Genomic DNA, 25,293 nt, shown 5'->3' on the forward strand with positions numbered 1-25,293 from the left:
TCCCTCCAGATTGATCTTTGTTTCTACACAGATTAGCTTATAGAAGTAGTTCTAAAGGTGTTAGAAATTGTGAATAACTCAATTTGAGAGTTACTGTAATAAGGAGAGAGCATAGGAGAAAGTTTACATATACATAATAGTTAGGGACGCCCGAGAATTATGGCTGCATGTAATGTTAGAAATTCGGGAATTTAAGCTTGTTAATCACCATTTCATTAGTATTCTACAGCAATGGTTCCCAACCTTTTTGGCGTAATTGTGGCCCCTTAAAGGAGGCAATGTGATGAGTGATTGTCCTTGCTATGGGTGTATTTGAAAAGGTTTTTGAGCTCTGAAGATGTGAAATCATCCAGTAATTTGCATAGAAAAAAGCAAAGATTTGAATAAAGTCAGAAAAATTTATCTAATTGGCAAATAAGACGGTGTAGTCCCTCATTCGACCAGGAGTGTTCTATCGTAGAAAAGGTTTTAGTCGTTTTCAGAATCCCATCCGGAAGTAATTCTCAATTGAGAATTACTTCCGGATGGGATTCTGAAAACAGTGTCCAGATGACTACGACTGAAACCTTTTCTACTAATTGGCAAATGTTCCAAATGACTGTGTGGTTTAAATGTTTTTTTATGTAATGTCTCTTGTCTTTTCAGCAAATCCAACTAAACCAAAAGCAAGTACAGAGGCTTAGGGGCCAGACCGTTTGTATGAAGCAGCTGTTGTTAACATAGTGAAGGTCTGGCATAGGGGCCCCCTGACCCGTCGGGTCCCTGGGTTTGTGGCCGGTGGGCCTGTTCGGTCATCCATCCATGTACCTCAGCTATTCTTCCTAACTGCAACAGAAATGTTGTCAATTATAAAGACCACTGCAGTTTTGTGAGTTTCTTCAGGCATCAACTAATTAATTCATTCCTAATTGTCTGAACCTGGAGAGAGTTTACAGCAGCCTTGAGATCCCCAACCAGGAGCTGTTTGGGATTTCAGTGTCTGACGATGTAACGGCGCCCTCCAGTGGCGCCCTTTATAACAGAGTTAAAATAACCAACTTCTGGATTATTATTTTTACAATTAGAGAGACTAATAAAATATAATTACAATAATTAAACAACAACACTACTAACTGAGTACACACATTTTTGATTTTGTGTGTCCCACCTCAAGAAATGCAGTCCAATCCAGAGTAGAGTCAGTAGAGAGCTTGCACAAAACCGGATGCCATCGATTTTTCTTTCAAAATAAAATTAAGAACACTATGGCTTTTGAAATTACAAAGTAATAGATCTATGAATATGTAATTAACTGCAAACAGAAGAAAACGATAATTTAATGATCATTTAATACCGATTTCATCTTCAATATATCCGTTATTTGTGCTTTAATAAATTTAATGTATTTTGAAAGTCTTGAAAGGACGTATATTAAGTTGGGATGACTTTACCAAACTTGGATGTGGAAAATTAAATCCCTCTGCTATAATGGACAAACATCGGCTCTGTTGCTGGGGGTTTAGGCAAAGATGCAAAATCCACCTAAAAAGGAAGTAGACCTCCACGCCTTTTAATTTGTGGAACTACAGGACACTCAGCTCTTTGAAAGCTTGTGGACTAAATAGATTCAGAGCGCACAGCAAGTCCGCTCAGGATATTAGCAAGGGAAATAAATAAATAAATATATCATCAATTAACACTATTCCGTGAAAGGCATGAGTTAAATGCTCCAGGGTTACCCTTCTTATTATGTACCTATTAGCCTACATCCCTGTACTAGGGCAATAGTCTGCTCCCTGGTGACTGGTTGAGACTGAGTGGGCGAGACAGCCAGAGAGAGAGAGAGAGAGAGAGAGAGAGAGAGAGAGAGAGAGAGAGAGAGAGAGAGAGAGAGAGAGATCCTGTTGCCCATAAACCGCACCGTTACAGGCACTAAAGCTTCCTTCCATCATCTCTACCGGAGGAGAACTGAGCATCACTTCACTTTGTCAGCCCGCCGCTTGACTCGGTCTCGGAGCATCCACAGGCAAACAAGACTGCTTTATCTTTTGCCACAGCTTGTCCAACACACGCACGCACGCACACACACACACACACACACACACTGCAGCACTCTTCTACGGTTTGGCTTCGGTTCTGACAGCAGCTGAACACGGAGAAAAGACTGTGAAGTCCACTTCTGCTGCAGAACTCCCTCTGTGCACGTTTCCAAGATGAGCGAGGTGAGTGCGTGTGTGTTAAAAGCATAAATCATGACTGGTGTTAAGATTGGATCACTTTGGAACAACTGGTTCAGGCTACAAGTGCATTTCTTTGAGTTATTTTGCGCGCTGCAGTAAGTGTTCTTCTTCACTGTGCGGTCATTTTCTCTCCATCATATTAACCCCCGTGTCAGCACCATGCACCTGTGTGGCATTAACCGTATCATTTCACTCCTGCAGGCATGCGCAGGCAATGGAAGCTAGTGTTATTTCTCCGTCTACAACCTCGCCGCTCACTTACTCTACACCGTCATCACAGAAAACCCGCAACCAAGGTGCGGTTATGAATCAGAACAAAATGTTTTAGCGTAGCGCTCTCGACTCTTTCTTGGCTTTGGTCCCAAGTCTGACAGAAGCACTGCAATGAGAAGCGAGCAGCTGCGGTGACACCAGCTCACATCGCCAGTGGCCACTATGAACATCTGGTGGAGCATGAGGGTTTCCCCAAAGTAGGGTCCGGGGACCTCCAGGGGGGGCGTTGTGGAGGTTCCAGAGGGTCCACAAAACTGGGATTTTCTGAATTTATGTATGAAATAGCTAGATGATATATAAGAATTATTTATCATGAGGGAGAAAGATAAACCACTGTGCAGTACATTTATGTGATGCTACAGGGTTTGCAGGTATCCATGGGAAATTATAACATTGTAGAGATAAGAGCCTGTTTGTCCCTGCAGAGTGTATAAAACAACGCTTATTATACTTAAATCATGCTGAATATAAAGTGCTTTATTTCCTGCAGAACCATTGCATGGATCCTTCCCAAACTGGCAGCATATGCATATTTTTTTTCCTTGCATAATAAAGTAGCCTTTTTTATGATGGATATGGGGCTTGATGCTGCAGGCATCAGTGCTAATGGAGGAAGACTTGTGGGGTGTAGTCATGTATGATTGATGGAGGCTATGGCAATATTTATGGACACCTAACTGACCATTGATAATCTAAATGTCTGTACTGTAGGTTAGCATAGCACTGAACTAACTCGTTTTAATGTTGAGATGCTTCACAGTTCTTTACAATGGAGAGCAGAGCTAGTTACATTCTCCAAATTGTTTTTTTTAAGGCGACGTTGGAAACGTCAAACTGAAAATGTGTTCAAATACCAGTCTGACTTGTATTCCGTTGTCTGCTGAGGCTCTCTGTCAGTGCTTCATTACTTATAATCCTTCAACTTTAATCTGCAAATTGACCAGGAAGTAGCTCTACAATGGAAAAGAAAGGAAAGATGTATTACTGCTGCGACAGCCTTCAATGTTCACCTTTCCTTAACCCTTTCTTGTGTAAAATTTGTGTGATATTCATAAGTTGGCATCGCTGTGGTGTTTCTTTACATTGGCCATAGAATGAAAATGATATTCAGGCAGATAAAAGCATAGTTGTGTTATGTACTAACTCATACGTCGTATTGTGTAGTGAGTGTCTCGCCAGGAGGAGCAACGATGGCCACTCAATCGATCAATTCCACAGCGATAAAAATAACGTCATGGAGGCCCCCCGATTATTTTCACTTCTCTGTCATAGAAGTAGAGCATTGCTCCAATGGGACTGTTCATTCTGTACATGTGCTGTATTTCTACGGCCCTCGCTATTCACTCCCCAGCCCTGGGCAGGCAGGAAGTGTCAGTGTCTTTTGATATGTAGCAGATGATGCCACTGCTGCACATGGGAGATTTGAAATGTAAACACAGACTGATAGAAAGAACATCTGCCGGTCACTTCTGCAGTTCTCTGATAACAAGAAATCACTGCATTTTGGAAGCCTGCACTCTGACTATGGCCTGAGCTGAAGCTGAAAGCCATGCCAGTTTAATGTGCCAAATTCTAATATATTTTCTGTTCCCTTCAAGTAAAAACTGGCATTTCAAAAGCAAGATGAACCAAGTCCACATCATTCTTCCTTGGCCTTCGATGTTAAATGTTTTCATACCGTCTGAATGCAGCTCTGTACTTGTATAGCGGCTGACTTGGGAGACCTACACAGCGTACATAGTTGTCCTTTTCACCAGCCCAGTAATCTCTGGTGGCCATCCGTGCCATCTTACTTTTAACGCACGCCATTTGGACGGATACAAGTTGAACCCATGACCTCATGCATCAGACTGCAGCCATGCCACAATCCCAATGGATGAAGCACTAAGTGGAGTGTAAAAAGCATTTCTTGTTTTTCATTTCACTTTTAAACCTTCTCGCTTTGACACTGGATCATACAAACACACATGTGCGTGAACAAATTTACGTAATACAGACACAAGTACTTACAGAGACACAAACGTCCACTTTGGGTCTATGTAGAGAGCAAACAGGATGTGATTAAGGCATCATACATGACAATTTGTCAAGCGTAAGTGTTTAACAATCGATAGCAGCGTATTTATTACTACAAGAACATAAAGTAGATTATCTTAATATGCACTTCCTCTTATTTTAATTTGCGGAAGAAGATGAGGGTGTGTGTCATAACTCTACAGTGAATTCAGCCTGCGAGCTACATACACTCTCATTGAAGTAATGACGATGAGCTATCGCACTGCACCTTCCCACTGCTTTGACAGGCTGTCTCCTCCAGCTGAAATCTTGTCACCCACTGCCTCATTTCCTCCTCTTTCTTTTCACGAGCGTCTATTCATCTCCCCCCCCTCTCTTTCTCTATGCTTTTTTTCCCCCACTAAGGGCTTGGCTGTATTCTCCTTAGCAACAGCGAGAGAGGACTCACTTGCATGCGCACATCCGGGAGCTAACATCTGCACAGCGTGAGGCGTAGAAGAAGTCAAAAAGAGAAAGGGGGGGTGGGTTTCAACACTTTTAATTTGTAGGATTATGAATGGAATATGCAGGGAATTAAATGAGTTTGGGGTTGTTATGCAATTCCTGTTTGGCAGTGGTTCCACTTTTGACAGCTGGTTGGTGGATTTTCCTTTTATCCCCGCTCGCTCTCAAAAGCAGGATGGCATTAGGAAGAAAAATAAGAAGTCAGAGTCATTTTTAATACTTTTAACATAAGGCTAGTAATCCAAAAAGTGCCTTCATGTACAGCACACACACACACACACACACACACACACACACACATACAGAAAGTAAGAGAAAGGTAGCTTTCTCATTATGCTGGTAATTATCACTTAGCAGGCTTACCCCTCGCAAAAAGCCACCCTATTCCTAGCAAGCTGGCAGGCGATAATTACCAGGGTCTGATGTGGCTTGGAGGCCAATCTGAAGCTAGTGAAGTAAAACTGAGAGCTCCAATCCTTGTTTCTCTTTGTCAGTCTGTCTCTCTCCATCTGTCAGTCCCTTCTCCTCCCATCCACTTTCTCTCCCCCCCGCATCTTCCTTCCCACCCCTGCCTTCCCTCCAACTGTGATTGTATAGCATCTGGCATGTCTGGAAATCACTGGCTTTCCCCTACTCCTTCATGGAGGTATAATCCTTTTATTTCTGTCTATAAATACATTTCTGCTGAGCTTTTAGAGGCTTTCTGCCTCGTTTTCCTTCCCCCCTCTGACAGCAAGTGCAGCACTAAGCCCTGTGTGTGTATGGCTTAAGAAATGTACTGTATGTGTGTTTTCAAAGAAGACACCGTTGAGAGTTGAGCAGAGACAAGCACAAGCTGAGAAAGGGGACCAGGAAAGGAGGTGTTTTTCTATTAAAGGAAACCTAAATATGTGCTGCTAGTCCCTAGGTTGTTGCCCCCTGCTTTTTAGCTACTTTTTTTCTATCCCACCATCACTAGTCTTGTCCTCTCATTTGGTCTTCTACCCAATCACCTCCTTCCATTTCCCAAAGGGGTGAAGCTGTGAGTGTTTATCCGATATCAAACACTGAAATGCGAATAGGTGAATGTTTGATGACAGGGATGCGTGCTTTGAATATCAATTGCAAATTACTTTGAAGATGTCAAAGCCGCCACTGAATTTTCCCTTCTTACCAGCAGCACTTATTTCTCTGAACAAGCACATGGACGTTTAGTGTCTTTTTGAAATAAAAAATAAGTAGAAACATTAATCCATTCTCTGTAAACTAGGATCCCGCGTGTAATAATCAGTCTCAATGAGAGCTGCTATCTTTCGATTAATTGATTGATCGTCTCGTCTATAAACGTAAGAAAATAGTGAAAAATGCCTGTCACAAGTTTGCAAAGGCCAAGGAGACGTCTTTAAATTGCTCGTTCTGTTCAAACAGTCCAAACACCAAAAAACGGCAAATCCTCAAATTTGAACTGCTGTGCCCAAGTAGCACCCAGGTACAGCCTCACAGTGTCATGTTGCTTTATAAGTAATGATTAGTTATCAAAATTGTCATTGACTAATTTTCTATAAATTGACTAATTGATTAATTGACTAATCATTTCAGCACTATGCTCAACCGAGTGTAAGAATAGTATTTTTTGGCCAAAGTGATCTTATTATTTGCTATTAGCTCAATCATAACAAAAATGAGATTATTAAACAGATTTATGACATTTACTTTTTTAATCAAAAATATGTTTTTAGCTTAAAACTGGGATATTTAAAAATCTATTCAAAAATGAAACATAATATTTATACTGTAGGTTCTATAGATGCTGGTGCACTCTCTCGACGCTCTTTCATTGTGACTTACCAAGTCCTCTCACACACAACACCAGCCATTATCCCAACCCTACCCCCAGGAATCATAACTATTTCTGAATCGCTCTCTCACCACACAGATCCACACCCACTGACTTATATAAAGCCATTAACTGGCATTGTGCTATTTTTAGTGGGCAGGTACAGTGTGTTTCAGCATGAAGAGATTGTTACGGCTCGAGAACCGAGGCTGAAGGGAGCTGAGCTGCAGAATTTAACAGATGGAGGAATGGGCTCCGGTTTTAAAAATAAAAGTCACAAAGTCACAGGAAACACATGGATGGGTAAATGATGGCTAAATGCATCAAAACCAAGGCTTTGCATTGTTAGAGGATTAAATCTTAATGTTACATAATGTTAGTCATGTCCACTTTATACTTGGATGCAAATATTGGCTTTGAGGGACAGAGAGACAGAATATACATACCAACAGCATAGCTCCACACAGGGGTCGTCTAGCTTTGGAGCCTAAAGCACATTTAATAATACAATACATCCATGATAAGAACATAATCTTGTGAACATTATAGATCCAGATGGGATCTTTACAGCTCAGAGTCCAGCTCTAATAATAAATACATCAGAGCCTAAAGTTCATTAGAACCTACAACCAATCAGAGTCCATTAGAATCTGCAATTAAGCTCTAAAAGCAGCAGTTTGAATGAACAGAACTCCTGGCTGCATGGAGAATCCTGAGAACTTAACAGCTTGGTCCAGTTAATGTACAGTAAGAGCAGCTTTGAGCAGATGTTCAGCTCGTACAGTAGCACACACTCAGCACCGACGCACATCTGGCTGCCCGGCCAAACACAGACCGTTGGCCGAGTGTACTCAGAGGAGGGATGGAGAGATGAGGAGTAGGAGGACAGTGAGGGGGAATACAGAGTAGATGAGATGGAAACAACAACTGGGTGGGTGTAAAATTGAAGGGTAGAGTGCAGAAGAGGACAGAAGAGGAGATGAAAAGAGAAAAGAGCATGAGTCTGCCCAGGCAAAAAAACGTAAGCACTCATGGAAACTACAAGGTCGATAAAAACACCCCCCACCCCCGTCCCCCTGTGGCATATGTTATGTAAAAAAAGAGGCAGGGATACAAGAGATGGATAGTTGTAGACAAAGAAATCCCCAGCTAAAGCTTGCTTCCCTTTTCTTGGCATAAATAAGAAAAAAAAACAAAACAGTAACAATGTCGCCTCCCACGAATGATGCATCCTCCCTCTGGACCAATCGGTAATGAATCCAGTACGTCATTATTTTGACACATAATTATTGCGTCCCCCTGGGCTAGTTAACACTTTTGTGGGACTCATTTATTTTTTAGGCTAGTTTCCCAAGACAGCATTTTAAATTTTATTATTTTGTAGAAACAGAAATATTGTTTTCTCATGCATGGAACTAAACTATCTCATAATCTCTTTATTGTCCCGTAGATGTTGCATAAGAGTCTAGTTGGATCTTATGTTCATCATGGAGGCATTCCTCTTAGCAATTAAAAACTTCATAATGATTGAATAAAGTAATATTGGACTAATTAATCAACTGGCTGGTGAAGTGAAATTTGATCTCTCCATATATACTTATTTGTAGCATCTAAAGTTTGAGCCTCTGGGTGGGTGTTTCTCATGGCAGCGGTTGACTGACATCTGAGAGCCGACACGTCTCAAGGACACGCTGACAACGTCCGTACTGTGCTACTGACTGGAGCATGTAATTACTGCATAGACTATGAACCCTTTTTTTAACAAGCCCACATAGTGTTGGCTATCATCCATTAGCGATTTAAGCCATGCCTGTTTACAGCATTCAGCATTTGGACCCATCGTACTGTTAAGTGGAAGGTAATTAGCCTAGCTCGCTAGTACTGATTCTCACTTGACATTGCTTTTTGTTCATATTTTTCCAACGCCTTTTGATTGCCATTGTCAAGCTCCTGCACACTACCTTTTGTTTTTGTTCAACATTATACAAAGGAGGGCGTTGTAGCTATCCCTATTTGTGACCTCAGAACTTTGTATGTTACTCCGTAATTTGGTCCCATATTGTTCTGTACGCAAACCTTGGCAAAAAAACTTCAGCGGGGCAGTAATGTTACGATCTCGGCAATACCATGAATCTGTTAGCAGATTCTGAAGTTTAAGTTGTAGTCACGACAAAAGAGATATTTTGAGAGTATTTTTTTATCATAGTTTTAGGATACAAGGGTTAAAAAAAGTAAATGTTTGCACGGCAAAACTGTAAATTGTAATGCTACTTCAATTTTAAGCAAGAAATAAGCTCTTGTACTAAGCACGCTTCTAGTTTTTTGTTTGTAAGAGATTCTTACTATTGTCAATGACATAGAGGTCTTGTTCCTACAGAGGTTAAATGTGCTTATAGTTGCTTTGGACAAGTTAAAAGAATGTAATGTAATTTAAGCTAACCCAATGAGTTAAATGAATGAATTTAATGAGTGAATTCACAGCTGCTTTTCAGGTATTTCTACCAAAGTTTGATCAAATCAGATGAGCAGTGGAATGTCAGATGTCACATGCAATAGAGTAAGGAATGAACAAACAAATAAAAGATTATAGGAAAATCAAAAACAAGCAGTTTAAATATGTCAACTTGGGCTCTGGAAAATTGAAAAAATATTTTCTGACATTTTATAGACCAAATGATTAATCAGTTCTGTGGAAAATAAACAATAAATTAATCAGTAATGAAAATAATTATTTGCAGCACTAAAGCAGATGGACAAACAGAGATGATCCATAGTCCCCAAAATGATGACCCCAAAACAACTCCTCCACGAATAAGTTTGGATTCTGCAGACAGGAACAGTGGGCTGGGTTTAGATTTGAATCATCTCTGACAATTGCAGGCAGCTCTCTAGGACCTTATATAACTAATCTAATATTTATTACATTTATTCCAAGAAGACTTGGCTTTGAGATCAGGGGGGGGTGGGAAAGTACCAGCTAGGAATGGATAAAGAAAACAGCTGGGAGAGGTGTATACCCCAGAGGAAAACCTTGTCGGGGGGGGGGGGCATGTGTTTCTTGCTTCTGTATATGTGTGTACAGTACGAGCATGTGCGCCCATGTGTGTCCATCTGAACTCCATTTACGCCAGCGGAGTCTTTTCTGAATAGGCCGTGTATGTTCCAATCTTTCTCACTGAGCCAGTCTGCAAGCTTTTTTTTTTTTTTTTATCACCCTCTTGCTACAATGCATGTCTCTTTCTCTCTATCTTGCCTCCCTCTTCCTCCATATGTGTCTTTCTCTCTCTCTATCACCTTCAGCGGCTCCCCAGGGCAGACTGTTAAATGCTGCAATCTGTCTCTGTCTCCAATCCTTACCCTCCCCCCTCCCTCCTTTCCCTTGCTCTCAGCCTTTCTCCGAGGCTCGCCGCTCATGAATCGCAGCACTACCTTCTACATGTAAAAGAGGGAAATCCCTGACTAAAAGCAGAGGGTGGTGGTGGTGGTGGGGGGTGATAAGGACATATCTCAAGGGGGGGTTAAAGCTAGCTCATTTGTAATTAAGAGGGAGGAAGCGGAACGGACAAGAGAAGAAAGGATGGGACAAAAGGATGGACAGATGATATGAGGATTATTATATGAGGATATCAGGGTCGGAGGTCAATGTTTTACTTCATTTCAGCCAATTCAGAAAACTCATTTCTGACACCATTAGTAGCAGAAACATCTTGGCAAGGAGAAAGTGCTGAATTAGAAGCAAATAACGTTGTTCTATCTACTTCACATTAATACAGTTACTTTCTTACAGGAAGCTGCTCTACACAGCAACATTAATCTTCTGTCGATCACAGAGAAGCTTCACTGGAGCAAAAGGGGGTGAAGTGCCCTTCAAAACTAATGGTAGTGGGAGAGGAAAGTGGTTCTTACACGCTATTTTCAAGCAGAATTTCCCAGCAGGTCTGAGAAACAGACTGACGACCTTCCCCTCAGTCACATGTCACGGATACTTTAAACCCACAGAGATTTAGTTTGTGTTTTAAAAGGGAGGTGAACTTGACTGCCACCCTCAATTGACCACTAAGTGAAAAGACAAGAGAGAAGGTGTGAGGACTATGAGGGAGATGATAATGGAAGCAGAAATAGGAATAGAGAACAATGTAATTTTGAGATCAGGGGTCATCCAAATCTTAATATTTAATCAGCCACATGAGGTTACTCATGTAAAGTTTCATTTAATTTAAATTTCTCCAGTTAATAGACTCAAAAATTGGAATTAAAAACGTTATAGTAGTGTCGAGAATTAGTGCCCAAATAGATGTTGTTGGAAACTTGGTGAGGCAGCGGCGGCTTGCGGCTCCTGCAGTGGCTATTGTTGGTTGTAGCTAGTTTTGCTTGTGGCAAAATGAATACGAAGAGCAAAACTCGATTGGCCGTATTACTCATTAAGCAAGCAGAGCCATATAAAATGTGATGGTGAGACAGCTAATAATGACTGCTAATTGGTCACTGGCAGCAATATGTGTGCACAGTTCACTGAAGTAGAAATCTACATGAAAGCATCAGGCGAATTTACTCCGCCTCTACGACCGAATCCACTGATCGTGGGCATTTCATTGAGATGAACGGATTTCGATTAAGTAATTTCACTGTTATAAATGCTGACTGTGCCCTATAGAGGCAACTGTATTGGTACCTCTAGCATTTACTACTTACTAGCATCATGATTAGGCTACCTTTGAAGGTAACATTTTTCAAATGTTTAAAAGGCTATGAGTACTTGGTACTTGGTATGTCGAACTGACATACTTTTGGTGTTTTGACATTGTTTTAGCAGATGCCTTAGGAGATTTGAAAATATGGTAACTTCTTGTCTGCATCAGCTAAAATGACAATAACTCAAACAGACATTTTGTGTCCCACAAGAGGATATTCTTTTTTGCAAAGACAGATACAGAACATAAAAAGTAAACTCAATGAAACAGTAAAACAATTGAAGGCATTAAACGTGCTGGTACAATACCTGCGATACAAAATACAATAAAAGGCTCAAAAATGAAAACTGCAACTCCAATAATAGAAAGGATTACTGCTGAATTAAAACATGTTACTGAAACATTTTCTTGAGTTACAAAGTAACACTTGCAGGGACTTCAGGTTAAGTCAAGGTCAGTTCACAGTTAGGATATATTTTCCTCTACACCTTTGCTTTCATTGTCTCTCGCTCTTTCTGTCTTTATAATCTCTCACTTTCTCAGATAAAGTGTTTCTAAGTTGTCCCGCTGTTAAACCATCTCACTGTCTCTTTCTGGCACTTCCTGGTCTTCTCAGTCTCTATTTCACTCATGTGCCATCCAATCCCACTGCAACTAGATGCCTGCTTACCCCTTTATTCACCCGTCATTAACATATAATGGTGCTTGCCAGTCACCAACTGCACACACACAGATATATCCAGTATTATGAATACAAATAAAGCCTTTCACACACACTAAAAGAGAAAGACTCAAGGAGGGAATTAGAGGAGATGATGATAAAACTTTATTCTGACAGCCCTGATAGGTGCATTATGTCAAGCTTTAATTCTGAGCCACATAATCAGGTTTTAACAATTTAAATTTCTTTCCCATGTCCCATGTTCTTCAAATGAGCTTTATTGACACCGTTTGTCATATCCTGCCAAAAACTAGACATTGACAGAAAAATAGACAAAAAGGCACAAAAGAACTGGCTCAATCACTTTAATTTATTTTAGGTTCATACTCAAACAATTCAGGGACTCTTTGTACCCGAATAGAAGCATCTGTATTTATTATGTTTCTCTGCTCATTTATACAGATTTTTGTGTCAATTCGTCACCTGTCTGCATTTGTCTTTTTCATACTTTTCTCCCACACTGTTACCTGATTTTTGGTTTTTATCTTTATTCAGTCTCTCTCTCTCTCAGCTTAACTGACTCACTGTTGAGAGAGGACCCTTTTCGAGTAAAAGCCTGTTTTAAGGCCTCCTTCACTGAAAGCTTCTGCACTTCTCACTGTGTGATGTGTGCTAATGCTGAACATACAGCCTCCCTCTCTCTCTCTGCAGTGTTTCACCCTCTTGCTGCAGACTTACTCACTCATGTCTCTGCAGTCTTTCTCTCTTTCTACCTCGCCGTGTCTCACCAGTTCTCTTTTTTTTCCGTTGTTCTCACTGCCTCTCTTTCTGTTGCACCTTTGCTGCTGATTTTCTTGTTTGTAGTCTGTTGCCTTGATGGTTCAGCATGATTGCAGTGGTGCAGTAAGAACTTTTTTTCTTCCCTCAAACAGGGATGAATAATTTGAGGAAAAAAGCAAATTGCTGTTGTTCTGCCCAATATTGCGGCTGAATATTGCAAATCTATATTTATTTAATCTATATTTATATTTAAATCTATTTCTATTTCTAATCTATTTCTGTAAAATGTTACCTTGCCAGATCAGCAGCTTTGAACTGTAGTTGGGTTACTCTGGTTTTAGGCTAATTTACTTTTGCCTGGCTAGTAGCTGGTAGCTTCCAACAGCCCGGGCCCACTCTGCGGTGAAGACAACTATTGTCTTGCACCCTGACATTATCTAGACACTTTATGGGTGAATGCAGACACTTAACCACCCTAAAATATGGACTTTAATAGCGGCTGTGGCTGCGTGCTTGCTCTCATCACACATACTGGGGGAGACTCACTCCCATAAGAAATTCGCTAGGCTATGTCTCACACACACAGGTAACCCATAAATCTACCTTCCTAAAGGGGGCAGGCTCAGCAAAACTCCAGGCCAGGACTTTATAGTTGTCTACATATTTTTTAAAGATATGTTTGTACTGAGCATAACCACAAATGTATATTCTATATGAGTAGAATCTGATAAAAAAAAATTCAGTGTCTGGCTTTTGAGGTTATTTTTCAGACCAGTAAAAAATCTTCCTGGGAAACTTGGCTAGTTTTTTGACCAATTTAGCTCACATTTATCAAGATATTACAGTAGTGGTCTTCTTGGTGTTACTCAATAACACTGATATAATATTGACATTCAAAAATGACATTCAAAGTCATGTTGGACAATGTTTTGATAGTCGTGTTCTGACTGAAGACACCCAATGCTACTGCTACTGTAGCTGCTTAAGCGTAATAGTATAACGTAATAGTGTCACAGACGGACAGGACGAGCTGCTAAACAGCCCCAAATCCTGCAGGTCCTAATTCAGAGCTTAAATGATACTGTAAGCCTAAAATGATGATATAATGGGCTTTAAAGTTTAATAGGCGATTCCAACAACTACGTTCACAAGCTGCCAGTCATTTACACTCAAGAACTACCTAGCTAACCGCTAGCTAGTGGGCTGAAATTGACGCCAAAACCACCTTTAGCCAAGTGTAAATAGTAGAGACAATGGCATGAAGAGAACATATTAACCAGACAACAGACAAAAGTTTCTTTTTTGATGTTTGGTCATCTCACAAAATTTACGTTAATTAGCTAGCTGCGTACATTTTCTGGTGACAGTTGTCATAGGTCTTTTTCACAGAAGATATTTTGACATGTCACAGTAGGAAAAGCACATGTGATAGGCTAGTAAAATTATTGATGGCTGAATTCCAGTTAGCTGCTTTGGTTTCAGGGTCCTGTATATTGTGCATGCTAACTCACTTTCATACTACTGTACTGGGACACAGAGCATGACAGGCCAAAATGTCTGCTGTGAAAAAGGCCTGTTATAACTTTCACCTCCTACATCTTGTTAAGGCACTAAATTTGCAGCTCTTATGACTTAAAATTTTAACTAACTTGAAATTGCAGTTTTGAATTAAAAAGTTGTTCGGACACATTTACTCTTTATATGTTTTTGTTTTCTTTCCGACTTGTTCTGTAACGCCCTACCTCTGCTTCCTTGTCTGTCATTTGAGTTTCTTCTCTCCCAGCTCTTCTTCTCTCCCTCCTTTGCCTTACCCCCTCTCTCTTTTTTTCTTCTCTATGTCTCTCACCCCCAGTCTCTCTTTCTCCTACCAGACACTTACTGTATACACTCGCAGTCACTGAACATTAGTTTTCTTCCCTGTCTGGCTTTGAACGTGGGTCTCCCGGATTGGCTGTTGACCCAATGGGTTTCTTTTGCACGTGTGCACATACACACATAAATCACACACGTCATGCTCACAGACTGTATGAGCGCAGAAAAAACTCCCACACAAATCAACACATCAGCACACACATGCACTCATGCATGCTTGAAGACATAGGTATACACACACACACACACACACACACACACACACACACACACACACACACACAGACACAGACATACATAGACTCTTGCTGAGTTATTGGCAGGGCATGAGTGACAGGCCTTCACCAACTCATTCACGCTCTGTTCGAGATTGTGTTATGCATGGGCCATTTGCTACGTGGATCATAAAGTGCAATAAGGACAGAGTTAAGCAGGGATAGATTCACATACACACACTTGGACATGCGCATACCTCTCTTTTTTTTTTCTCCATCTGACACGATATTGCATAATCGCAGAATCTGTCTAAATCCCCCCATCCATTTCCCTCTCTGTCAGTTTTCTTCACTCTCTCTCCAGTATCACTGACTCACATGTCCGCAAGAATAAAACTAATAGTGTGGCGGTAGAAAGGCAGTTGAAGCTTGAAAGGATGGAAGGAGAAAGTAAAAAAAAAATGAAAGAGAAGCAAGAGGGAGCCCAGGAAGAGAAGCTGTTAGAAGTATGACAGCTAATGAAGGTCTGAGTTAAAAATAACATCTTTAACAATGGAAAATGAGTGAAGTGTAGAAGAAAAAGTGTTAAAGTTGAAAAAGACATCTTAGAGGAGAGTGTAAACTGGGGTTTGAATCTTCTACTCCAAAGAAATCCAGCGATAACAGGAAGTCATTCCTTATTGCACTCCTTCCTATTATGACTCAAGAAAAACATACAGTACAACAACACAGCTAAAAAGCAGCACCTATAGTGAGGTGACAATGAAAAGTTGGAAACATTAACCTTTATGTAGGCACCACAACTTAAACGAAACAATCACAGAACACATGCCAAAGAGTTCCACAAAAATGGAAACACACCATTGGTTCCCAGTTAACTTTAGTTCCAAGAAAATGAATAGGAATTTAAGATATCGCTTGGTATTGTATTTTAAGCATTATTAATTGATCTTTTGGCCACTTGAGGGCAGTAGAACAAGCTGTAAACACAACATCAACATATTATCACCTTATAAAACATACATGTTAACATCTTAACAAACAGTTCCCTATTTACACATCTCACAGAGCAACATTAGCATTCATTTGGAGTTGTGTTTCTGGCCACTCAACAAATATAAGTCCCATATTCATTCTACTTTTACCTCTGGTCTTGTCTCCACCAACATTTGACCAATATACTGTATCTGTCTCTTAAATGCTCCACTATGTCTGCTAGCTAGTTGCTAACTTTTTCTGTATGCCATTTGGTGCTGGGCAGGTGGATTTATCAAAGTTTTTTTTCTGAAACAAGCTGCTGCTTCTGCTGGAATGAGAGCAGTGAGACTTAACCAAAACAGTAAAGTTGCAGTCCAAACCAAATTGAGCTGAAAGATGCTAAAACACTCCGTAAAGCTGAGGTGATAATTCTCTGTGGATTCGTCCTTATGAGCAACACCTTTCACATCATAGTCATTTTTTCCATTGTTAATAAAAAAATATTGTTAAGTGCAGCTTTAAGAAGAACAGTAAGGTCAGAAATTCCCATTCAATTACGGATATGTAAATGTGGGATTCAGCATAAACATGCAAACAAGTGGCATATATATTCTGGGAGACAATAGCAGTTAACTCTTATACTGCAAATTTAAAAGAAATTTAAACAGTGATACAATGAGAGCCAAGAAGAAAATTTAACTAAATAAAGGGATAACTGGAGTGACAAACAGAGATCCTGAAGAAGAAATCTGAAAAACAAATTGGATTTTAGTGAGGCAAAAAAAAAAAACAAACAGAAAGAGATAGGGAGATGAAAGATCCTAAAATTAGATCACTTGTCGTCTAGAGATGGTGGAGATGTTAGCCATAGTTCGCCCCTGCCTTGTTCTGTTTTTCATCTCTGATGGTTAACTCGTGGCAAATTTGGCATGTGACAAGATATAGGAGAACCTGGCTTACACTCATTCAGCTACCTCTCATTCAGCTTTTTCTGCACAGTGAATGTGTCATTTTTAGTCCCTCACAGTCATTTGAACAGTTCCAAGATGACACCATGCAATCTTCTGCTTCTCACCCAATCTGCCAGGAAGCGTTTCTGAGCAAAATATGAGATCATTGGGCCGTACTGTTTGGCAGAATACACTAACATAATTGAGTACAGATTTATCCACAGTGTGTGTGGGAGCTGCAATATTTATTAATAAAATCATAACACTTGGACCATTCAGTTATGACTGAAAACACTTTAATTTGGCAATCAGGAATTTGCTTGATTGTGCAGTAGTTATACATATGTTGCATTACACAACATGCTTTATGTAAGTGTATGTGTTTATGTACATGTGTGTATATATGTGTGTGTACAATAAATGTCTCCAATATAAACACCTGTAATTCCCGAAGTGTCTATTGCAGACATTTCAAAACAATTCCTCTCAGCTGTAAATAAGAAGTCCATGCAGTAATGTGACAGTATAATGTATACAGTTACATTACATGTTGCTCAAAGAGTTTTTCTTTCTTCTCTACAGCTGGCATCCACTAACTCTGCTAACAGCAGCCAGACGACTGCAGCTGACAACAAAGGTCTGTCTGAGTTTTGTTTACCCTCTCTATAATGATGTCCAACTTACTTTGGCGGGGATCATTGGTATTCTGCATTAAAATCATTTTAATTGTCATTTGATCCTTTGCTTTCTTCTCTTTGCAAAGGAAAAATGCTGCAAAAATTGAACAATGCGATCATGTAGCCACTGTAGCCAACTTAGCAACCTTGTTGCTATATTTGGCAACTTTTCAAACAACCCTTTAACAGCTTTATTCATTAAGAGCTGAGCAAAGTTTTTTAGCAGACATCAACGACATTCCTGGAAAGAGTTTCCATTGAGGTTCTGAGAGTCTTCAAGCTCATTTGTACTAATTTCTTCTCTCAAACTCACATTACGCCTGCAGTTGAGTCATTGGCATAGGCAAAGAAAAAAAAAATGTATAGGAAAGCCCCAAGTAGTTTTTGAAATTACTGGGTTTATAATCACTTTATTAAATCATGCAAAAGGAGAGATAAAGGTTGCTTATTCTTGCTTTTGATGGTTAGTACAGTCAAAGCTGTAGATAGTTACATTTGTTCCCAGTCACTCTGGAGATACAAACTTGTCAGGGGAATCGGAAACATCATTAAGTTGCCAAGCGGCAAAAGTGTCTGGAAGGCATGTGTGTAACTGTCTCTCTTCCTCAACCTTTTTTTCTGTTTATCTCTGTCTTTTTCTTTCTCTGTCCTGTTCTCCCTCTTTGAGCTTCCACAATACAAGAAACTTGACATTCTGACATACCGCTGATTTTCCATGAGCTAAGCAACCATGACAACGCAAGTCTTTTGGCAGGAATCACCAGTGTGTCAGCCAGGAGAAGTTGGCTGCAGCTTAACTTTTGTGCAACGTTGCTCATCAATAACCAATTTCAGCACTGCAGAATTTACCATCTATCAATGCACCACCAGCTGGGATCAGCCAGTTTGATGAGGTTGCTTGTCATGTGAATACACAGTTTCAAAAGGCAAAATCTTACATTTTGTGTATCACTTTCTCTCCAACCCAGACTGCATCAAATGTTTCTATTCTGCATCCTTCTTATCTCTATATTCTATCTCTAACTTCAGATGCCTTGATTATGGTCCAAATCATTGGGCTTTTCTAAACACATGTTTATGCAGTTTTTTTTAATGTTCTGTGTACAAGGAAGGTGCATCTGCAAATGATAAGTACAATGTAGCTGGCTGTGTATTGCTTTCCATTTTTATATTTGATTGTGATGACAGGTTATATATATTTTAAAAGTTATTTTCTATAAAAGTGCGTATAAGATTCAGATACAGATACTCAATATGCATGTTATAAGTTAATACATTAATCAAGTGCAGTTACGCAAGTAGTAACACTGACTGAATTTCATTCTTAAAAACAAATCAATTAATAGTCCATACTGTAACTTTCCTCACGTTTTCATATTGATGGCTGTTTTATCCCATTACCTCTTGGTATCCTTGTCAGTCGGATCTAACATTGTATAGCTTGTTTTGCTTTTTAAGGAGCCAGTCCCCTGATTAACCGTGATCACCCTTACTTGTGACCTAAAATCAACCTTAAAAATGATTCTCTATCATGCTGTCAGTCTCAAGTATTTTACATCTTAGGGAACATGTTGAGCATTAAATTCAGTAAAATTTCCAAGTCTTTCAGCACGCCGAACATGAGGGCTGCCGACTCTTATTATTTGACAAGTCCGACTTAAGGGACTTGGTCAAAAAATACCTTTTTAGTCAACTGAACATTTTATATGGTCTCTTTTTTAATGGAGAATGAGCTGTTCCTCATAACTGAAAATTAATAGTGACATCTTTGGTTTCAGAATAACCACAAATGTTCCTTTGTCTTTAATAAACACAAGATTTTAAGAGATCCTTCTGCATGACTGTGCTCGTCTTCAGGATGTGCTGTTTGTTCATCCGCATAACTCTTTGCAGGCCGACATGCAGTGTGGTTTTTAAAACACCTTCAAACACTGACTTGTTACTGTCAATTAGGTACATTTATAGTCTGTAGCTTTTTATCACCTCTATTTTCTTAGTCTTTGTTGTAATTTTTCCTTCTCTGATCTGAAATGGGATGACGTAAAGAAAGCGATTCCAAAACTGCTGAAACTACCCTTTTGTACAATAACAGGCGCTTTATTTCTGGGTCTTAGCCTGTCGTCACTCCCTGAACTCGCTATATAGTATTTAGTTTTTCCACTACCTGGAACAATCTGGTCAAGAAGAAAGTTGATTAAAATACTGCTAATAAACTGAAATATTGACAGATTGATCAACTCACTTCCTGTCCACTCTGCTGTGTATTAACCTTTACCCTCTGCCCCTCCAGAGAAGGCATCAGCGGTGAAGCCTCAGGAACAGGAGGAGGAGGTCGACATCGACCTGGAGGCGCCAGAGACGGAGAAGGCAGCGCTCGCCATCCAGAACCAGTTCAGACGTTTCCAGAAGAAGAAGAAGTAGAATTGAAAGAAAATTAAATGTGAAAAAATTTTAAAAAAGCAAAAAAAAACTTTCCGCAGATGTACAGAAATACAGTAAATGATTGAGATGAGTGGTTTGGGGGGTGACAGAGCAGGGATTTTAATTGTTCAGGATTTATTGTCATATTATGCAAAGTTTCATGAAACGCCTTTTTGCATGAGAGATCGACTGATATCAAGGATGAGGAAGTTGGAAGAGGCAAGAAAAAAAAGGTGGAGATTTGGAATTTATAATCTAGCATGACGAAATACTGTAACCTGCCGTCACCAAATTAACCTTTGCAAATGTCTACATATCACCCATGTGTCCCTCGATGCTCCCAAACATGCAACCTCTATCCCTTGTCCTCGCTAGTCCTGCAGATGCAACACAAACTCAGCACACAAGCAGACAGAAGTTGTGCTTGAAAAACAGATAAACACTTCTCTCTGCTGACTGACAGAACAAGCACACGTCCTTCAATCTCGATGAAACAGGAACGCACTAAAAGAAGAGAAGCACACTCTCTAGTATTCAGGTTCTTTTCTTTCCGCCTCCTTCACCATCACACGCTTTCTTTCATTCTTTGTCTCTCTCTCTCTCTCTCTCTCTGCAAGGATGAAAATAACACAGAGTGGCTGTCCCAGGTGTAAAATCACCTCTGTATCACCTCCCGTGCAGGCCAGATATTGGATCGCCTCTGCCAGTCTGATTTCACAGGTAACGGAGGTGGTGGTCATGGAAACTGGCTGCTAACTCGCACAGTCAGAGGCAATTTGCTGCAGGCAAGATCAATATGTGAAAGTAGGCGCACCGCGTGCTCACACGTTAACACCTCTCTCACACATTACGGCCAATGACTGACACATTTGTGATCGTCAAGTGTTTATGTGTCTACAGCCTCTGCATCTTTTAACGGCCCCTCAGTGATACCTGATGCTGTAGAATATCGCTGGACAACCTGGTGGAAATTCATTCAAACATTCATATCTTCTCATTTTAAAAACAACTACTCAAATTTGCTTTAATATGGGTTATTAGATCTGAAGAGGTTTCAGTGGTGGATGTGGTGACATTGCCACTGCCTTAGTCACTTATAGTCTAAGGACAAGAAGTAATGATAAATAATTCTCAGTTTGTTTCACTTTCATTAAACTAACAATGGCAGGGGTTTGGCAAAGGAAGAGAAGTCTGGCAATGTAAGATAATGTTGTCTTTCACACATCTCGGCTGTAAACTGATGTTTCTCTGTGCCAGTGAAATCTTGCGAGGCAGAGTTAGACTAAAGCAGGCTTCTCATTTCTAGCCGGTGACCCTCCATTTTGGCGAATATGGGAATTGAGCCATCTTTATAACTGAGCAAACTCCATCCACTGAGAAAGACTGAGATGTGGTTGAAAGCTGCAGAAAAAGCTAGTAAGGGGACCTTGAGTAAAGATTTTTCTGCATTGTTATCATGCCACAGCTTATGGCCTCAGCACCTTTCTACTATCTTTACACAACCAAGAATAGTTTTGAACTCCAGCAGGCCAGAAAGCAGGCCCGATGCCACTGATATAGAATGACGTTTGCTTGTCTATGCATCTGGTATCATATTGCTTCTCCGCTTTAAGTCACATTTACATCACTTACACGGCATGTGTGTATGGCTGAGAGCTCTCAACCACGCTTGGTGTTAGGTTACTCAGTGCCCCAGTAGGTAACTCAAACCTCCGCACCCTTAAATAAACACTTGATAATGATTCGGAACAGATGCCAGCCATGAACCTGAGCCCTGTCACCTTTAGATCAGACAGACAGAAAGAAAGAGAGACACTGCAGCTGTTGGACAGAGACGGAAAGAAAGACACTGGATGAGAGAAAGAAAATGAACAACTATTTTTGTTAGTCAGACTACAGCAGTAAATATGAAGCACACTGTACAAATGAATGATACCTACACTATACACATACTGTAAATATTTTGGGACAGTTAACACACACGCGCACACACACACACACACACACACACACACACACACACTCCTTCTTCATCCATGTCCCCTCCCTCTCCCCCTCAATGTATGTAGCACACTGAACTGCTTCTAAAAAGCCAGACTTACTCTCCATCGCTTTAAAAATAATATCACTAATTACTAGATTTATTATTGGAATGTAACCTCTTTTCTATTTCGAGGACAGGAAGCGGTTGCAAAAAAGCCCAACCAGCACAAGCCAGCCGCCATCACCGCCCGCTCGCTGTTCGCTGTCCAACTGTTTCCTCCTTCCTTCACAGTGTAGAGGAGATTTGTCGATGACATCACCTGAGTTTGCTATCAAACCCCTTTTTTTCTCCCCTAACTGGATTCGACATGGTTTTCAAATAATTACTTGACATACACTTAGTAATACGGATTTAGGTGGATTTGACTTGGCAGGCATTTTGAATAGACACCTCAAGTAAAAGCATAGCTTGTATATAATTCTTTAAATATTTTTAATGTGTGTGAGCCTATCCAGTGTAGATACATTTGTGCCTGAGCTGGTAGGATTAACAAGTCAGAAAACAGCTCAGATAAGCTTACTAGAAACCACTGAGATTCAGCCTCACCTTCATATCCAGCTGTTCATCACCCACACTGTACACTTAGGCAGTTTGAATGTCATACGCCTGTCTGCAAATAGTGTAAATTCTGAATCTGGATAACATATCATTTGTAAAAGGCCCTGAAAACGTGTTTTCTCAACCAGCTTCTTAATATGTGTGATGTGTTCCTACACGAACACGCTGTTTTCACCCAAAGGTTGAAGTCTTAATTTATTCAAATGAGAGATTTTGGGAGACTCATTGGACCGCTATGACCTGCAGTGTAGTGGTCACAGCCGAAGGTGTCAGAAGGCTTCTTTTCATTGCTTGCTCACAGTCAGTGCGGTTTAGATAACCATGGAATAGCCCACACAGCCAATAGGGGTCAGCCAACAGTAAACATGCTAGCAGGTTATCTTGCTAGTGGTAGTGCTAGCCAGTGGTCTGTCAAGTCTCCCAGAATTGTCTGTATTTCTTTTGTTAAACTCTTGATAAATAATAGAATGTTCTTTAAAAACAAATTTGAACTTTGATCGCTGCATATTTAATCATAAATATATAATGTAATGGGGAAATATGTAAAATTTGAGGCCATGTTTTCAGGGGCTTCAAAATGACAAAATGTCTTTTAGTCATCAGATGTCCTCAAAGTCACATCACTGAACTCTGATTGGCCAAAAAAAAAAAACCTTCAAAACTTGCATATTTGCATTATTGTAATCATTTTAGAAAGCAGTTGATGCGAGTATCAAACTAAGACCAAGTAAATCTGCAATGCTATTACTTTAATTTATTTGAAACTGTAAAAACATGGGTTTTTGACCAATGTGTAACATCTTTTATAATATAAGTACATATAATATAGTATGTACTGCATATAAAGAGTGAAGATTTTGAATTGTCACTGTAGGACCTGTTCAGGAGCCAGATCCATGTAATTGAAAACAGGGTCTCTGTCTGGAGGCTGTAAATAGCTACCTGTCAGAATCTAAAGAAGCTTAATGTTGCTTGGCAACAGACACAACTCAAGAAAGTAACGCCAAGCTGGTCATTTCAATGTGAAATGTGACTTGTGATAAGCCTTGTGGATTTGAGGCTGAGAGAGCATTCAGGCGGTTAGATAAAGGTGACCTGCAACTGAAAAGGTCACAGGTTTGATCGTCACAGGAGTCACTGTCTGCTGCCATGTTCCTTATGGCATCGAACAACATTAGTGGATTAGTGTAAGCTAAATGTCTCAACTGTAAATGTCACTTTTGTCCACTTCAGAGGGCTGTGTTAAAAGGGGAGAAAGGAGTTTGATACAAATTCAGCCTAAAATGGTAAACTGATAAAGTCATCAGAGTTCCCTATGGTCAGTGATGAGTTTGCATGTAGTCAAACAGTTTAAATCTCTTAATTCTGTCCATGTATGACTTTTTACTACTATCATGCAGGGATATCACTTTTTTCTTTGTGATATCACAACAGCCAATACCTTTACCAATCCAATAATTGCTTCTCTTAAACAGCTAATTAACTGTTAATAAGCCATTCGTGTGGATGCACTTTGCTAACATAGCTACAGTTGTCATCACATGACAGATGCTGCTACTTTAGCATGTTGTTCAAGATGTTTCAGGTTAGACTTGTCAGGGCATCATATCACATCCTAATTTATATATTTTCCAATATCTGATAGAGTTTTAGCTAATTTTATACATTTAGCTCCCCCTAGTAATACACTGCACCACATTATAGCATATAAGGACGCTGGTCTCTCTTTATTTCTGTCTTTCTTTCTTTGTCAGTGCTGTGTTTTCGCTTTGCTTTGTTAGCCTGACCTCATTTCACTTTCCCCCGAAGGCAACCAAACGAGCACAGCATGGTCGCTGTGAATGAAAGGAAAGGAATGGGTGGAATAAAAAGCTTGTCTCACTGCTGTGATTATGAATGGAGCAAAGCCGCATATAGTTTGTCCAAGATGGCTTAAGAGAAGTCCCCACATCCTCCTTAAAAACCTCTTCGACGTCACGGCAGACAGGGGCTTGGCAAACAGCAGCCAGGGTTTTTGTACATACCACTTATACACTACAGTGTCTGTACAGTGTCTCCCCAAATCCATGCTTGCTAACTTAATAATTCTCTTCTGCTTGTATATGTTTATCTACATCCACTTCTTATTATGCTTGACAAGAATATAATGTACTTGATAGTGAAAAGTAATTGGTGCGGTATGCCAACAGCGGATATTTGGGCACAGCTTTACAGCCTAGAAATGACATCAAAAGCCATACTTACAGAACAAAAACATGTATATTTAGATAATTTTTTCTTGTACATCCCTTCTGTTATGTTGTCTGTAGTGCAGTAAAGCAACAGTCAAGCAACCAAGAAGAACAAATCCAATGCATCCCGCTATAATGACCATGCTACAAAAAGAAAGCACGTAAAGTAGGATTTTAGTTTGTGTTTGAGATGATTGTACGTTCACGATGTGGCGATAAGGTGTGGGCTTACCCTTCACAGCCTGGCCAATCACTGACCACTGTCCTTTCAGGGAGGCATCTGCCAATCAGGAAGCTCTACAGGGCCCCATCCCACAACCCACCAGTCTTCTTATTGCCTCATCACTTCTTCTACCATGATGATTTATGCTTTATTTATTGCTGGTT

At 40.1% G+C, this 25,293-nt stretch overlaps 1 long non-coding RNA gene across 1 annotated transcript in view; it reads right to left on the reverse strand.

Annotated features, from left to right (window-relative positions):
* The window catches only part of LOC122869733, a 101,916-nt gene that overhangs the window by 67,793 nt on the left and 8,830 nt on the right, over positions 1-25,293 (reverse strand). The gene's annotated exons all lie outside the window — the stretch shown is intronic.

The sequence above is a fragment of the Siniperca chuatsi genome, linkage group LG22 (genome assembly GCF_020085105.1).
Source record: "Siniperca chuatsi isolate FFG_IHB_CAS linkage group LG22, ASM2008510v1, whole genome shotgun sequence".
Taxonomy (NCBI): domain Eukaryota; kingdom Metazoa; phylum Chordata; class Actinopteri; order Centrarchiformes; family Sinipercidae; genus Siniperca; species Siniperca chuatsi.